Source organism: Narcine bancroftii, chromosome 7 (assembly GCF_036971445.1).
Source record: "Narcine bancroftii isolate sNarBan1 chromosome 7, sNarBan1.hap1, whole genome shotgun sequence".
In the NCBI taxonomy this organism is placed as follows: Eukaryota; Metazoa; Chordata; class Chondrichthyes; order Torpediniformes; family Narcinidae; genus Narcine; species Narcine bancroftii.
In genome coordinates, this window is record NC_091475.1 from 97821703 (window position 1) to 97839032 (window position 17330).

Below are 17330 nucleotides of genomic sequence, written 5' to 3' on the forward strand. Positions count from 1 at the left end.
TCTGCATCCCCTCCAACTGGTTGGTATGCTGTTTCCACTCTCCAGGGGCAACTTCATGGGTGTGTGAGTCCTCTCTGTCAGCTGAGAGTCTGTTCATGAATGAGTGAGACAAACACCAGGCTGAGTCGAAATCAGGGTTCTTTGTTCTTTATTACCGGATTGTAACACTTGCGACTAAACATGTTAGTCGGAGAATGCATTCTGACGTTATCAGCAAAATGGTGATTTTTTATACCCTTGGATACATGCTTAGAACATCATCATATCATTACTTGTCCAATGACTAAAACTGTTGCTATCCTTTCCCTGCTAGCTTCCTGCCTCTCAATCCATCAATGTCTCTCTTATCTTGTAAGTACAAGGATGCATTCACATCTTGTTACTGCCCCGTACATTCCCATCTCATGATGTTTTACCTAACAGGAGTACAAGGACACCTCCCCTTCTTGTTACTGCCCTGTACAGGGTAACTCCCTACACATTCCCATCTCATGATGTTTTACCTTACAGTGTACAGACAGCAAGGACCACCTTTTCAACTATCTGTGGACACCTCTTCATCATGGTGTGGAAGCATCTGAATCTGGAAAGAAAAGAATAGAAGTAAAATTAAAGTAATTGTATTTGCTGTGTTTACAATCTGGCAAATATGACTATCTGTGTGTCAGGAAAAAAATATATATAATAAAGTGCTGCACACCTGTTTGCAAAGATGCCAAAGCTGTTCTCCACAATAAGCCTGGACCTGGACAGCCTGTAGTTGAAGATTCTCTCTGCATGGGTCATCTGGTGCTTGAAGTAAGGCTTCAACATCCATGTCCTCAGGGCGAATGCATCATCACCAACCAAGATGTAGGGGACATCTTGATCTCCACCAGGACACAGTTCAGGTGGCAGCAGGTTGGCTTGACCTTCATCCAGTGCCTTGAACAAACTGCAGTCCCTGAAGATGCCAGCATCTGAGTCAGCCCCAGGAGTCCTCACATTGAGGTACATGAACTTATAGTCAGCATCTTCCAACATCAGCATGATGATGAAAAAGTAGCCTTTGTAGTTGGGGTAGACACTGCCTGACCCTGGAGGTTCAAAAATTCTGACATGCTTCCCATCCAGTGCACCACAGACGTGATGAAAGTTCCACTTCTCAGAAAAAAAACCCTTGGCCACTTCCTTCCATTCCTCTGATGTAGATGGACACTTGATGGCCTCCTGATGATACTCATCATAGATGGCTTGGCACACCTCTGGGACAATACTGAATGGTGTTTGGAGCTACACAGAAGCCATAGGACAGGCTCTTGTAGGAGTTTCCTGTAGCAAGGAACCTCAGAGTGATGGCAACCTTCAAACCAGGGGGCAGGGCCTTCTTGAAGTTAGTGTCTTGCTTCTGGATCCTGAGAGTAAGGTGAGCCACCAGCTTCCTGAACATCTCTATCTCTGGATCCAACCTCAATAAATTTTTAAAGGACCTCACACCCCCTTCTTCCAGGTGTTTCATCAGCTTCTTGTACCAGCCATGGCTTTGCCGCTGTAGGAGCCACTCATGTACCCACACTGTCTTTGCTTTCCTGACACCCTTTCTGGCCCTATCCCTAGCCTTTGCCTTGCTCACGGCCAGAGCTATCAGCATGAGGGCCAAGGCTTCCTTCTGCTCATCCTCCAGGTAGGGATCCTGTGCCAACAGCATAACAGCCTCATTGCAAATGTCCATGGTGAGAGTTCTTGACTGTCTGACGTCTGAAAAGTGAATGATAGATCTAGTTTAGATCTAGGTATATATAGACAGGGAGCAGTCGCTGCGACGTCCCGGCGATGTGCCTGCGACTACCAGCGACGTCCCCGTGACTGCTGGGCGAATTGGTTGGCACCTTGTCTGGAGACATCGTGGAGACATCTTTGACATCACCCTGGCGTCACCTTGGAGAGAGCGCAAGCCATTTTTTGGTCTTCTGAGCACCATGACTGATCAGTCATGACGAAATCTCCGCCAATGAGATAGGCTCTTTAGTTCCAGTTTGCAAGATATATATTGCAGAAATAAATTTCTTAGTCTTTCCTCTCCTAATAAGAGTTTCTGCCTCATTACAAATGAGTAGCCATAACTCTAGACTCAACATTTCCCTTAAACATGCTCTCAAATTAAAATAATGAAAGAGTATTCCTCAATTATTCAAATGACATCAATTGGCCTTGTTCATCGCAATCTTTAATATTTTTAAATACCTTTACTAAACCATGCAATTAAAAATTGATCATCCTTTGAAAAAAAAGTACAAGAAGATTGAGTCAAAGGCAATATACTTCCATTTGTTCCACTTTTTTTCATTTATCTTATTCAAAGCAATAACCAAATATTTCAACAGTGATGTATCTTTAACATCAATTATTAATTTGAATCTTATTTATATATAGATTTCTCTGCTAATCTCCATTTTAACCCATGCTGGTTTTTCCAAGACTTCAAAAAAAGTGAAAAATCTAATTTGAGTTGCTTGATAATAATTCTTAAAATTAGGAAGCTGAAGGTCTCCCAATTCATATTTCCATGTTAAACTTTCTATAAAAACTCTTGGGATTTTACTTTTCTAAAAATAATCCTTACTTATTTATTGAATAATTGAAAAAATGTGACAACAAGGTAAAGTTTGAAAAAGATTGAATTTTTTGGGAATATGCTCATTTTGATACAATTAACCCTTACTACTAATGTTATTAGTAAAGCTGTCCATTTTTTAATGTTCTTCAATCTTTTAAGTAATGGCAAGTAATTCAATTTGTTTGTTTTTTAATATAAATTGTTACCTACTCAAATCCCTAAATATTTAATTCCATTTTTTGGCCACTTAAATTGAGTATTTCTTTGACAATGACTAATCCTGTGAGAGGCATTATTTTACTTATTTCCCCTCCCCCCCCCCCCCATTTTATAACCAGAGATTTTACTATATTCCTCCAAATTAAATCACAGTTTCCTTAAGGAATTCTCAGGTTCTATCATACATATTAAAATATCATCTGCAAATAAACTAATTTTACATCTGCTTCATCATTAATTACTACTTTAGTTTTAAGATCATTATATAATGCCTTAATCCAATTTATAAAAGCTGAGCCAAACCCAAATTTGTTAAGGACTTTAAACAAAAACTCCCATTTGAATCTACCAATGGCTTTGTGTATTAAAAGATAGTTTCCTTTTTGTGCTAAATGTATAATACTAAGATGGTGCTGATTGAAAAAAAAAAGACAAAGCCTTTCTGGTCCATATTTATTAATTTAGATAATAACTTAGTCATTCTATTTTCCAATATCTTAACAAGAATCTTATAATTTGCATCCAATAATGAAATAGGTCTATATGATGAAGGTTTCAAAAGGATCTCCTCTATCTTTTTTGGTATCATAGTGATTGTTGCTACTGAATAGGATTCTGAAAAATGTGTTCTTGATGCTTGATCAAGCATTTCCATTAAAAAATAGGAATCAATACATTTTTAAAATTCTTTATAAAATTCAACTGGAAAACACATCCCAGACCTTTATTACTTTGTAATGAGATAATTACATGTTTCACATTTAATTCTGTAAAATTAGCACTTAATTCTGTTTGTTCCTCCATTGTATCTGAGATAGACATTTATTCTCATCTGTTAAAGTTTCTGATCTATATAATTTAGTATAAAATGTCTTAAAGGATTCATCTATTTCTTGATGTTTGTAACTGACATCATTCAAATAATTTTTAATTACATTAATCATTCTTTTTTTTTAAATGAAATCATTTTATGTTTCAATGGAAAAAGACTGCAATGGTACAAAACCCCATGAATGAAGCTCAAAATTTTGTTTTATTGTGGCAGGGACCCAAACCACTGACCAGGGATCAATACGCTTCACATGAGTGCATTGATTTTAACTATGATTTCCTTTGTTAATGCCTTTTCTGGGCATGCTTCTCAGTCTGTGCCTATGGTTGCAACATCCACGAGCAATTTATCTAGCACTGTTGAACCTGGAGGTGGTGATGATGGTGATGAAGTGTTCATAGAAGGAGCCCACCAAGAAGGACTTGGATCAGATGTTATGTTGGAAATTGAAGGACAGCAGGAAGAAGAATCTACACAGCCATATGAAGAAGCAGATATCCCATCCACCAGCCAGGATCCTCCTTCTAGCTCAGCTGATGCTGCCATAACACAGCCTACCCCTTTCAGAAGAGTACGACTTTATCCACAAATGGGAAGAACTGCTGCACGAGGGCGACAGTTCCTTAGCTGGAGAGGTATGAACATTAATCATTGTTGATTCCTGTTCCACTTTCAATTGCCATGCAAGTACTTGGTGATCGTTCATCTAACTCATAATACTTTAGTTCTTGTAATCACCTTTTCTGTTCTACAAGTTCATAATGTATTATATTGAAGTTTTTTTTAAATTTTAATTAGTTGCCTACATTTATTCTCAGAGCTTCTCTTTTAAGATCTTTTTTCTAAAACTGTAATTTCTTGTTCCAATTGGTCTACCTCTTTCATATACTGATTTTTAGAAGCTTATAATTTAACCTCTCAAATATGTTTTTAGAGCATTCCATATTACAAATTTATAATTCATAGAGTTCAAGTTTCCATCACAAAATAGCTGTATTTGTTCTCAAATAAGATCCTGAAAATGTGTTCTTTTTAATAATAAAAAAATTCAATCTCCATCTAAAGGCTGATTTCTTTGTCTCCATCTAAAAGCTGATTTCTTTGTCAGGCATTACAATCATCATTAATAAAGTCAATAGTCAGATAAAATTCTTGCTCAATATTCTGCATTTAATATCTTACCTTGTAATTGTGCTTATTTTTTTTTAAAAAAGCAATCAATTCTGGATAGGAGTCATGTCTATTTGAATAAAAAGAATAACCATTTTCTCTGGGATGAATTCTTCTCCACACATCTCTTAAATTCAAGCCTCTCATTAAAACCAATGTGGCTTTTGCTGATTTTGCCATTCCTCCAGCAGTTTTATCCAAGATTGGATCCAAAAAGTCAAAATCTCCTCCATCTAAATATTCTCATGTGCCTCTGCTAAATTCAAAAATGTTTCCTGTATAAATTTATCATCCACATTTGGTGCATAGAGATTTAAAACAGTCCATAATTCTGAATACATTTGACAAATTACCATCTTCAGGGCCAATTACTACATTTTGTACTTTGATTGGAAGATTTTTCCTCACCAAAATTGCCACTCCTCTTGCCTTAGAATTAAACAATGAAGCTGCTACATATCCAACACAGTCTCGCCAACTTCAAATGTTCTTTCTCAATTATGTGTTTCTTGCAAAAAAGAAAAGTCTACTCCTATTTTCTTAATATGTGCCAATACTCTTTTCACCTCCTGTTTATCCCATTAACTTTAAAATTTAAAAGAAATCACTCCTTTTTCCACCTCTGCTTGTGATGAATCCACCCTCAACTCTTTTTCAATATCCAATGTATTGGCACACACTTCCTCCAGCAATCCAGAGAGAGAAAACACTTGCTTCTAGACCATACATGTTACCACATTTTATATTCCCCCTCCCCCCAAATAGGTGTTGGTTAAATACTCAACCCCAAACTCCCTCTATTTTAAGGGTTGCAACAAAAGTGACAGTTACTCACATGATGCAGTAGGAATTAGAAATCCATCTCCTCCCCAACCCCCCTAATATCTTAATCTTTAATCATTTAATACAAATGTTTAAAAAAATACAAAAATAATAACAAAAAAATTCAAAAATCAACAAAAAGTACATAGGCAGTGTTCTAGATTATCTAATCCTGTGTAAACTGCTATATAGTGTCCATCAAATCAAATTGATAGCCCTTTTTCTTCTGATTCTTCATTCCTCTGGGCTCTTGAGAGCTTGGACAAAACTCAAAAAGAATTTATTTTCACCTTCATGCAAGAAAATCTTGTCGCCACGTGGCTCAATACAAATCAATATCCTTTCTTCTCTCCACCCCCCCCCCCCCAAGAATCGTTTTTTAAAATAAATCAGCACTTATATCAGAGCAAAATAAAACTTTGCCCCCTGTGTGCTCAATTGGGCCTTTCCTTGTTCTTGCCCCTTCTTCTGCTAGGGTCAAAAATCTTCTGTTTTGTTATCAAATAAACTATTAGCACAGAAGATGGGTTCTGATTTGGAAATAGTTTTGATCTGAGAGCTTTGTGTGCTCTTTCATTCTCTATTGGGCAATCAAGTTCACTTGACCCATTACTTCAGGAATCCATTTAGATCTTGCACCTCTGCTCTTTTTAATGAAATAATCATCTCTGAAATCCAACAGCTGGTATTAAACCAAGAATACTTGAACAAAGTTAAAATATTTTAGCTATTATTTAAAAAGAATTTAATACATAGTTAATTCTTAACTATGCATGGTGCATGTGTACCTGCAGCCCAAGGTGTGCAAGGCAATAGTACAATCTTTGCATATTTAATACAGTCCAAGGCCTTCTATATACTGGTTCTGCATTGAAAGAGGTGCCATTGCTGGATATATTTTGGCTGTAATGAAGGGGGAAAAGGTGGATCAAACTTTGTTACAAAGCAAGAGAATCACACTGACAAGGATATGAAGGAGAGACATTTAGTATGTTATTGTAGACCCTGTCAAAGGCTCAAAATAACTTTGTAAACTCAAGGAATCAATACAGCATCATCTTAATGACATGGGTTTTGTCTATGACCATTTTGCTACTGTGGGAGAGATAGAAAATTGGTTCATGGGATTCAAGCCAAGCATTGTGGAAGGAATGAGTCTATACTTGAGAGGCAACAAAGGGGACAATAACTTTCGAATCAGAAAAAGTGGCTAGAGTTTGGGTGGTAAATTTGTACATGTGGATAAGAGTGTGACTACTTAATATGTGTGAGAGCATTGAAAGGTGGAAGAGTAATATAGGCCATTTGTCCTGTGGCCTTGTAGTCAAGATCTCCAGTTGCGCAGGAAAAAGGCTTTCCATCAGATCTTTAAGAAATCTTTTAGAAAAATCACTTCTGTGGATGCTGCCTGACTGCTTAGACCCACCCCCTTTTGTGGTCTCCTCCCCTATCCATCTTTCCTCTTCTCCACCATCATTTGTCCAGTATCCTCTCACCATTTGGCCTATCCTCTGGTTAGGTATGCTATCTCCCCCTTCCACTCTTGTCTTGGAAAAGGATTGAGACAAATATTGACTGTTTCTCCTAATCAATGGTACTTGATCTGTTGAATCTCTCCAGTTTCTCAAAATATGTTGGCATTTTGAACAAATAACCCCAGAGTTTGGCTTGAAATTAGAAATGAATAAAATAAAAAATCATTGCCAAACCTCTGATATTGTGGGTTAAAAAAAACAATTTCTAAATTATTCTATTATACATAGTGTGGTGTGTTGTAGTGGTCCAGAAGAGAGCATTGAGCTTGCCCATCCCATACTGGATGTCATAGCTAAACGTGACCAGCTCGACTGTCCAGCACAAGATCTTGTTGTTTTTGATCTTGCCTCTGTGGGTGGTGCTGAACATGAATGCCACCACACACTGGTCTGAGGGTGAACTTCCTGCCTTCCAGGTAGTGGCACTAGTGGTAGACTGCTTCCATGATCACCTGGGTCTCCTTTTTGATCGAGAAGTGCCCAAGCTCTGAGCTGTGGAGGGTTCAGAAGATTTAATGCCTCTGCTGTCTGGAGAAACTTCTCCAGGTTAGCATTGTGGTCCTGATGGTCATGGCTGCAGAAGGTGACATTGTCCGGGTATGGCAAGGTCACTCTCAGGTTATGTCAGTCTACCACAAGATCCATCTCCCTCTGGAACACAGAGGGACTCCATTTGTGAACCAAAAATGGACTCAGGAGAACTGGTAAAGGCATCCACCAGGCCTGGATGGGGAGCTGATGATAGGCCAACTTTAGGTCAATAGTTGAGAAAACCCTGTACTGGGCTATCTCATTGACCCTGTCGGCAATGTGGGGTAGAGGGTAGGTGTCCAGCTAGGTGTACCAGTTGATGGTCTGACTATGGTCGGTGAATATCCTGTTTACTGCCCCCTTTGACCACCAGGACCTGGGTTCTTCCAGAAGCCATTTCACCTTGGCTTTGATGAAGGCCCTGTCAGCTGCACAGTAGCTTCTGCTCTTGGTCACAATGAGCTCGCAGTCTGGCAAAAGGTTATTGAGGAGGGAGGATATACTTAAGGTCAACTCTCCACAAATGCGGTCGCTAGGTTTGGCGCTGCGTTGGTGAGTGGAGGCAGTGGGCCACCAAAGGCACTGCTGAGATGGTGCTCGAAATCAATACCCAGGATAATTGTGGCACAGAGCTCTGGCATGACCAGGACCCTGAACCCATTATAGGTTTCCCCTCCCACAGTCAAATTTACTGAACAGCTCCCAAGTGCTGTGATGGAGTGATCCTGGACTGCATAGAAGTTCGCTGGGTGTACTTTAAGCACCAGCGAACGGACCATGTGCAGGAGCACGATGCTCTCAGTACTACCACTATCGAACAGGCATTTTATTACCTTCCCATTGACAGCAATGTCCATCATTGATCACCAGAGTCCATGGGAGATGTTGTCCAACAATGTTGTGGATGCTAGAACCTATTCTGGATCTGAGTTGCTGCTCCAAGCTGGCGGCAGTGAGTAGTGGTTTGTAGGTGCAGTCCCGATGAGCCAGGATGGTGGAGACATCATCTGTGTAGTGTGGGTCTGATATGTTGTGTGTGCCGGCGTGGGGTGTGATGAGTGCATAGTCCAGGACTGGCTGTATGCGCACATTGACCATGTTGTTGGGGAAGAAGTGAAGTGTTTGGTATGAGCAGGTCAGCTCTTCCAAGATGGCAGCAGCATGGTTCAATAATCAGGCTGGAAGTGACATCACCAGTGTGGGCAGAAGTGATGGGCAGAGCAATGGCTCTGTAGTTCTCTCACGTGGAGGTGGCCAGAGGGTTGAGGGAGGCTTCCAACTGATTGCAGAGGGCTGCAGCGCTCTTGGTAGGTTTGGAGAGGCACACCTTGGCAAAGTGACCTTACTGTATGAGGAGCAATGCAAGTTCCTTACAGGGCAGTTCTTCCAGGACTGTCTGTCAGACCCATACCGGATGCTGCAGGACTTATAGCGGTGGGATGCGTCAATAATTGCTTCTCCACAGAAGGGGCCCTCAGTGACAGTGGATGTCTGTGTTAGCCAAGCCAAAAGGGGTGGTAGGCGTGTATCGAAGGCTTCTGCATGGTAGGCTGCAGCTTCCAGGGAGCAGACCACATCAATGGCCCTTGTGAAGGAAGCATTGCTTTCTTCCAGCAGTCTCGGTTGGGTCACCCTCGATCGCAGGCCTTGCACATGCATGCTGGATGAGTTGTTCCACTTCCCCAGCGGTCACCCCGATCTCGACCATGCACGGGCACGCCAGTTCATGCAGTGCTCCAAGGTAAGCCTCTACTGTTTCACCTGGTTGTTGTAGCCTGGAACTAAGCTGGTACCTGGATTAGAGTAGGTTCGCTTGGGGCTGGTAGATGTTTTGCAGGATGGCCATCACCAGTTCTTACTCAGTGCAGTCACAGATCAGCTGGAAAGCAAATGGGCATAATTTTGTGTGCAGTACCATGAGTTTCTTTTGGTCTGATCGCAGCCTGAGTGCTGATGATCTCCCCAATTGCATGCTTCCAGATCTTGAAGTGGGCTGGTACTTCTGGGCTTGAGGCAGGGGTGGGGGGGGGGGGGGGGGAGAGAGAGGTGTGTTGATATCCAGTTTCTCCATGCTAAGAAACTTTTCCATAGTTCCTTAAAATTAAGCTAATTATATTGTGGTGCACTGCAGTGGAAACAAACATGCACAAACAACGAAAGACTGTACTATAGGCTTTAATTAGCTTAAAACTTGTACACAAGGTTTTGTATCCCTTCTGTCTCCCTGTGCTCTGCTCCTGCCCTATGGCTGGCGTGAGCCTTTATATGGGGCCAGTGATTAGCAGGGAGCAGGTACAATGGGTCACCCCCTCCCCCCCCCACCGCCCCCCCCCCCCCACCCTGCAGTAGGCAGTGCAAGAGTGCAGAAAGGCGCAGGCAGTCACAGACTGTCCAGTGGTTGCATCACGATACAGACTCAACTGTAGGAAATTATTTAAATGAGAATCAATCAGACAGGATGACAGCATTTTTCCAACATCCTAATTTTAAAAAAATTGCAAAGTAATTCCTCTGACAGTATTGATTAGACAATCTCTTCTTTTCACACAATGGGGGTTGTGTGCTGCCTTGTGCACTCATGGTGGCCTCAAATAGGTTGGTTCTCTTAACTGAGTTTCAAGGAAATGCATATTTTGTTTATTTCGGTGCTTATGTGCGCCTGCAGAAAACAGGACAAAGATCTCAAGTAATTCAAATATCAAGCATCTTGAAATTGATTCCTGTAGTGAATGGGGATTATGGAATGTTAGTAGAAAGCTGCACAATTGTAAATTAATTTACCCAGATGATACTAGAACTCGTGATAGCTCAGTTTCCTAACAAACTCAGGCACCTTCTCTCTCCCCCCCCCCACCCCACATGTTTGTTATAAGCAAGTGAGCTCTGAGGCAGAGCCATCAGGAGAAACTAAATCAGAAATGGCAACCTGTGAAAATATCTTTTAGTAACCTGCCAGTAATGCAACATGTACAAGTCTGTAAAGCAAGGACAAGTGGAGTGACTTCCAAACTGAATGCAGAATAGCTCTAATGAAATATGATATCTGAAAGGATGGAGCACTGTTTCAAGTAGGAAATATAGAGAGCTAAAGACCACCCTCACTGTAGCTCAATAAACAGGTATTCAAATGAAGTGGAAAGACAGGAACAGCAGACTGGTATTAGCACAGGGGATTTAAGAGATTCACATCTCCATCTAGCAGATGAAACAATATTATAATTAGTTGCTGCCTTTGACAAGTTCTCTCACACAGAGCTTTTTAGTCCTTGTTTCAACTCCATTTGATTCAATCAAATGTGCTTTTACTTCAGTAAGATGGAAATATTGCTCTCAAACAGCTCTATGGAAAAGTAACTGCCAATCATCTCAGAACATATAGAATATTTAAAGTGAATTGTGGCATTGCAACTGCACCTATACTAAATGATATTCTGCTCTGTCCACTTTGAAGGTCTGCTTCAGGAAGAAGTGCCTAAAATCTTGAGGCTGCACATTCTTTTAATCTGATTTAAGATTTCTTTAATTTAGTGTTAGAAAGCATACAACTGATTTTAAAATTCTTCATTAAAAAAAAAAAACAGGTCCAAAATTTAGGCAGCCAGAAAATTCACTGGGTTCCAGATTAATAGAGGAGCTGATGCATTTGTAATAAATGCTGACAGCTTCCAACAGACAATTTCAGGAGGGATTCCCTTTGTTACCTAGACGTGCACCTTCATTCCCATTGATTGCTCTTTACAGGTTTCAAGTTGTGTGAAGTATCTCAAAGATGTCAAACGTATGATGGGTGACAAAAAAAAAATTTGAAGCAAGTAACGTTATTAATGTAGGTTAGCAGCTAAACTGAGAGGGAGCTAGTTTTGTAATTAAAAGGTTTCTTTTATTGTCTCGTGTTACAAGAACAACTGAATGATTCATTTGAAAAAACAACTGCAAAAAAAAATCAGCATGATCATCAGATACTTCAATCATCCACAAATTGCCAGATTTATCACAGCTGTTAGGAAAGAATCATTATGAGTGTTTTTTTAAAAAAAATCCATGTAGGAAACAAAGGTTACATTATGACCAGTTTGCATTCCCTAATGAAAAATTGACCCCCAAAACGAGAGTTCAAATCCCATGATCATGGTTTAATGAAACTAATTTCAATCGTATGAAGTAATCTTTGGGCTGCCACCAGCAAAGTAAACATGAAAGCTACCAGCTTGTTGTAAAAGCCTAATTAATTTACAAATGTCCTTCAGAGAGAGGAACTAAGTGTTCACGTGAATACATCGCCACACTTATGGCTGGCATCGCAGCAATCAAAATTGCTTTCAGACACCAAGGTTGCCATAGCCACTCATTATCACTGCTGACCCACAGAAATTAATCTCTATGATCTTTCTTGCCTTTGCTAGCAGACAAATGTAAGGGCCTCCACAGTGAATGTGCCTGGATTCATAAATCTGGTTACATGAGAGCAGAGTCCCAGAAAAAACCCAACCAAGAAACTGCTGAATGTGATGGTATCTGCCAAATGCTTTACTGCTTATTAAATGTGTCCAAAACTTTGGACATTTCTGTCATACAAAAGCAATTAATAACTGTTCAGAGTCTTAAAACATTACAATTAGTTCTAATGTTTAAATAAAACTGTAAATACCAACCATTTAAGAAACACCTGCATTCATTCTCTCCCAATAAAATAAAATTTAATTGGGAACAGGTTTTTTTAAAAAACTAGATTGTGGACACAGGGGATTTTATGCAATATTGGATTCCAGTGTAGATTCTCAAATACTCAGATGCAGACCGGAAATCTTTACGGGGGGAAAGAGAGAGGGGGGGGGGGGAAGAGAGAGGGGGGGGGAAAGAGAGAGGGGGGGGGAAGAGAGAGGGGGGGGAAGAGAGAGGGGGGGGAAAGAGAGAGGGGGGGGGAAGAGAGAGGGGGGGAAGAGAGAGGGGGGGGAAGAGAGAGGGGGGGAAAGAGAGGGGGGGGAAGAGAGAGGGGGGGGAAAGAGAGAGGGGGGAAGAGAGGGGGGAAGAGAGGGGGGAAGAGAGGGGGGAGAGAGAGGGGGAAGAGAGGGGGAAGAGAGGGGGGAGAGAGGGGGGAGAGAGAGGGGGGGAGAGAGAGGGGGGGAGTGCAGCCTCCTGACTCCAACTCAAAAAGAAGCAAGGCAAAAGTTCCGTACCTTTTCAAATTTCCCTCTCAGTTGTGCTGATGTCATGCACCTGTGCAGTCTGCCCTCTCGCTTCCCAACTTAAAAAAAATTAAATAAATAGAAAATTGCTACTCACAGTTCTCACCACACAGACACTTTTTGCAGCCTCCTGACTCACAACTTTCTCCATTTCTTTAAAACAAGCCACCTGGTTTGACTGATTAACTTATGTTTTATTCTGTAAGGGTTTTTGGAGATCTAAAAATGTATATTTTGTATCAGTAGTTTGCACGTTGCGTTGTGTCATTGCTCATCTGCCTCCCCCCCCCCCCCCCCACCTTATTCCTGCTCCACTTAATCATCAGTTTAGGATTCTGGCTGGTCTTTCATGTCAGTCACATTGTTCCTGCTTATCCTTTAACCAAGACTAAAATAGATTATCTGGTTATTTTTGTATCTTGCTCTTTCTGGGAATTTGCTGACCACAAATTACTTACTGGACATTTAGTATTGCAATAGAGCTCTACTCATTATTTATTTTCCATATCTTTTTGCAAAAATTTACATGGATACTCACTGGAATCAATAGTGTGAAATTTAATGCTCTCAAATTAAATATTTCAAAATTCTATCATTTTGAAAGTAATTAAGGATATTTCAAGAGATTTTGTTTAGAAAATTTTAACTCCTACACGAATCTCATGTGTTCCTCACAATGTTTATCTTGTTCTCTGAAAATCTTAAAACAGTTAACTAAGAACAAGATTTATGTTTCTGATTTGCTTTTTGTGAGAATGCTTCAATGTGATAGGCTACTTATTTGAGTCATAGAGGTGAACAACATGGAAACAGATAATTCTGTCCATCACGTCAATGCAACCAGTGGTCACCAAGTCACAACTTGTCCTTTTCACTTCTATGATAAAAAACTTATCATAGACTTTTTATAGACTTTTTAAATTGGGTCCGTGACCCTGCTTCCACCAATACAACAGCCCTGTACTGTCACCCTCTGCATCTTATTGCTATTTCCATTTTGCATTCTGTTTGCTGAAGGGCTCATAACCTTTTGAACTCTCAAGTGAGACTTTGTCAAAGACCTTACTGAAGTGTATGTAAGCAACATCTACTGTTATACTTTCATCAATGCACTTGGTTACATTTTCAATAAATACAATCATATTGGTCAGACCAGATCTGCCCTTGACAAAGCCATGTGGTGGTCTCTGATGAAAGCTTCACCTTCTAAGTGATCATTAATCGTGTCCCTCAGTATTTCTTTAATAACTTCCCTTGCACTAATGTTAGGTTCACAGGTCACTAACGACCAGGATTTTCCCTGCTGCCCTTCTTGAAAAAGTTAACCACATTTTCTAATCTCTATTCAACAGGAACCTCACTTGTGGTCAACTAAGATATAAAAACCCCAACAAGCTCTTTCCTTGCCTCCCACGGATGCCTGGAAAATATCCCATCCATCCTGGAGATTGATTCACCTTTAAGCTGAATGAAGCATAGGGAACTTACTCTTTATTTACTGAGATTTACATAAGACATTCAACTTTGCTAAATTCTCCAACTACAAGGTCCATTTGCCTAGCATATACTGATGAGAAGTATTCATTTAGGACTACTCCTAATCCTTTTGGCTTCATGCACTGATCACCTCTGCTGTCCTGAAAGGGCCCTACTCTTTTGCTGGTTGTTATTCTGTCCTTAATGTATTTGCAGGATATTTTCAGATTAACCTTAATCATGTACAGGAGCCTAACCTTTTATCTGGAATTCCGAAAACCAGCAATTTCCAAAAATCAGTACTTTTTTTTCTGTAGAGGACATCTGCTCATCAAAGATGGAGTTTGGTGCCAAAATAACCCAATGCGACCCTCGCTCAAATCTCATGTATCACATCATGTTCCACATCAATAATTTGCAGTATCATTACCTAATAAGTGGCCCTTCATGGTGGGCGCTGACATTGATTAGCGCGATTGTTACTTTATAAGAACTCCTCCTTGTCGAGCATCATCACCATCCGCCCTCCTATTGCGGAAGCTTGATAGTGGTGTATCTGTGCATTGTCTAGCGGAAGAGTATGTTGTGGGATCGTTCACCATATATGATTTGAGGAAACAGAAAGAACACTTGTTGAAGTTTTACAGTGAGAAATATGACCACAGACTGATGAATAAAAGGAAAACTTTGCATAGGGCAAAAAAGAATGCAGATATTGACCGAGTGCTTATTGAGTGGGTACAACAACGAATAAGTGAACTCATGCCACTGACTCTTCTGCTCGTAATGAAACGAGGTCGAAAATTCCACGAAGAACTGAACCTTGAGGGTGAGAGTGAATATTCACGCGGTTTGGCTGCAAAAACTTAAGAAGAGCCACAGCATAAAATATCTTAAAATCTGTGCTGAAAAAGCTTCTGCAGATTATGATGCTATTGATCCTTACATAGATGAATTTGCCGAAATAATACATGATCAAAACCTTAGCCCAGATCAAATATACAATGCAGATGAGTCAGCTCTCTACTGGCGTCACCTTCCTAGAAAGACAAACAACCACAGATGAAAAAGTACCATCAGGTTTCAAGGTTGCGAAGGACAGGGTGACTGTTCTTGGATGTGCAAATGCTGCAGGGACACACAGGTTAAGGTTAGCAGTGCTGGGAAGAAGCCAACATCCTCGCTGCTTTAAAGGTGAAACAAGGTTAACTGTGCATTATTGTGCCAAAAGGACAGCATGGGCAACGTGAGAAATTTTTACTGATTGGTTCAATAACCACTTCATACCAACTGCACGTGCACATTGTACAGAGGCTGGCCTGGAAGAAAGCTGCAAAATTTTATGGCTCCTAGATTATTACTCGGTGCATCCCCCTGCTGAAGTTCTTGTGAGAAACAGAGAAACAATGTGTTCGCCATTTACCTTTCGTCTAATGCCACATTGACCACCGCCAGTGGGCTGATAACGCCTCAAACCGTGCATCTTGGCGCCTCACAGTTTGGCGGGCAGCAACCTCCTTTGAAGAAGACCGCAGAGCCCACCTCACTGACAAAAGGCAAAGGAGGAAAAACCCAACACCCAACCCCAACCAACCAATTTTCCCTTGCAACCGCTGCAACCGTGCCTGCCTGTCCCGCATCGGACTTGTCAGCCACCAACGAGCCTGCAGCTGACGTGGACTTTTTACCCCCTCCATAAACCTTTGTCCGCGAAGCCAAGCCAAAGAATGTTCTATTGTTAATACTGCCTTGCAACCAAAGAATTTTATACTCAATGAAAAGCAACTACAAGGACTTTTTTTTCTGAACTGCATGCTTGATGCAGTCAACAGGGATGTATGCATTAAAAACTTCTTGAAAACTTTCACTCTAAAGGATAAAATTTATGCATTTGTTAATGGATGGAGAAATGTAACTGAAGCAACATTAAAACATGCTTGGCATAGACTTTGGCTGCCAACAAATGTTCTATCAAAATGAGCCTGCAGGTGAAAACTTTAAAGGTTTCCGTGTCTGTAATGAAAGGAGGATGATCGCTAACTTCATTGCCTGCGCCAAAAGTGTTGCAGCAGAAAATGTAAACATGTTAGAGGCAGCTGACATTAAAAAAGTGCTGAACGTTGACAATGATGCACCCGTTGTGCATTCCTTGAGTGATGGGGAAATTGTTGAAATGGTGTTACATACTGATAAGCATGAGAAGAGTAGTGACGAGGATGAAGACATTGTGTGCCCAGGTGAAAAAATGCCCATTGATGATACGGTTAAAATATGCGATTAGTTAATTGGTGCGATGGAAAAACATTCATTTATCAGTGAGCTTGAGATTATGGCTGTTCATTCAATTAAAGAGAGACTGCTTAGACAGAAACCACTTTTAATTAAACAGACAACACTGGAAGAAGACTTTAAAAAGAGTTCATTCTGACGCGGTGTCTGAGCCGTAATGTGTGTTTACTGCATTTTCACTGTTTGAGATCCTGCGATGTCTGTGCCATTTTATTTTGAAGTTTCACTTTAAAATTAAAAAAAAATTGCTTGTGATATTATGGTCTTTTATGGTATTTATTTATCTAAATTCATTTAACACCCACCCACCCCTAATTTTGTGTGATTTAGTGCGATTTTGAAACATCACATTTGCTTAAAGGGACAGCCATTTTAAAATGATTCTGAAATCCGTAAGATTCCAAACAATGGCAGGTATCCTGTCCCGATGATTCTGGATAAAAGGTTAGGCACCTGTATGTCAGTTACATTTCATGAGCACTCTTTGCCTTCCTAATGTCTTTTTCAAGCACCTCCTTACACTTGTATTTCTGTTGAGCCTCACTCATTTTCATTTCCCTGTACCTGTTAGATTTCTCCAGTTTTGTTTTCTCTTTATCCAACTCTTAATCATCTTAAACCTACAGGGTTCTTTGAACTTGTTAACCCTGGTCCTTACACTTACAAATTCATGA

At 40.4% G+C, this 17330-nt stretch overlaps 1 long non-coding RNA gene across 3 annotated transcripts in view; it reads right to left on the bottom strand.

Moving 5' to 3' along the window:
* LOC138739132 (uncharacterized) overlaps positions 1 to 17330 on the bottom strand; it is a 225559-nt gene that overhangs the window by 34528 nt on the left and 173701 nt on the right. For all 3 annotated transcript variants that reach the window (XR_011342026.1, XR_011342027.1, XR_011342025.1), the window contains one exon: positions 504 to 583. This is a non-coding gene — a long non-coding RNA (uncharacterized lncRNA). The remainder of the gene's footprint in view (positions 1 to 503; positions 584 to 17330) is intronic.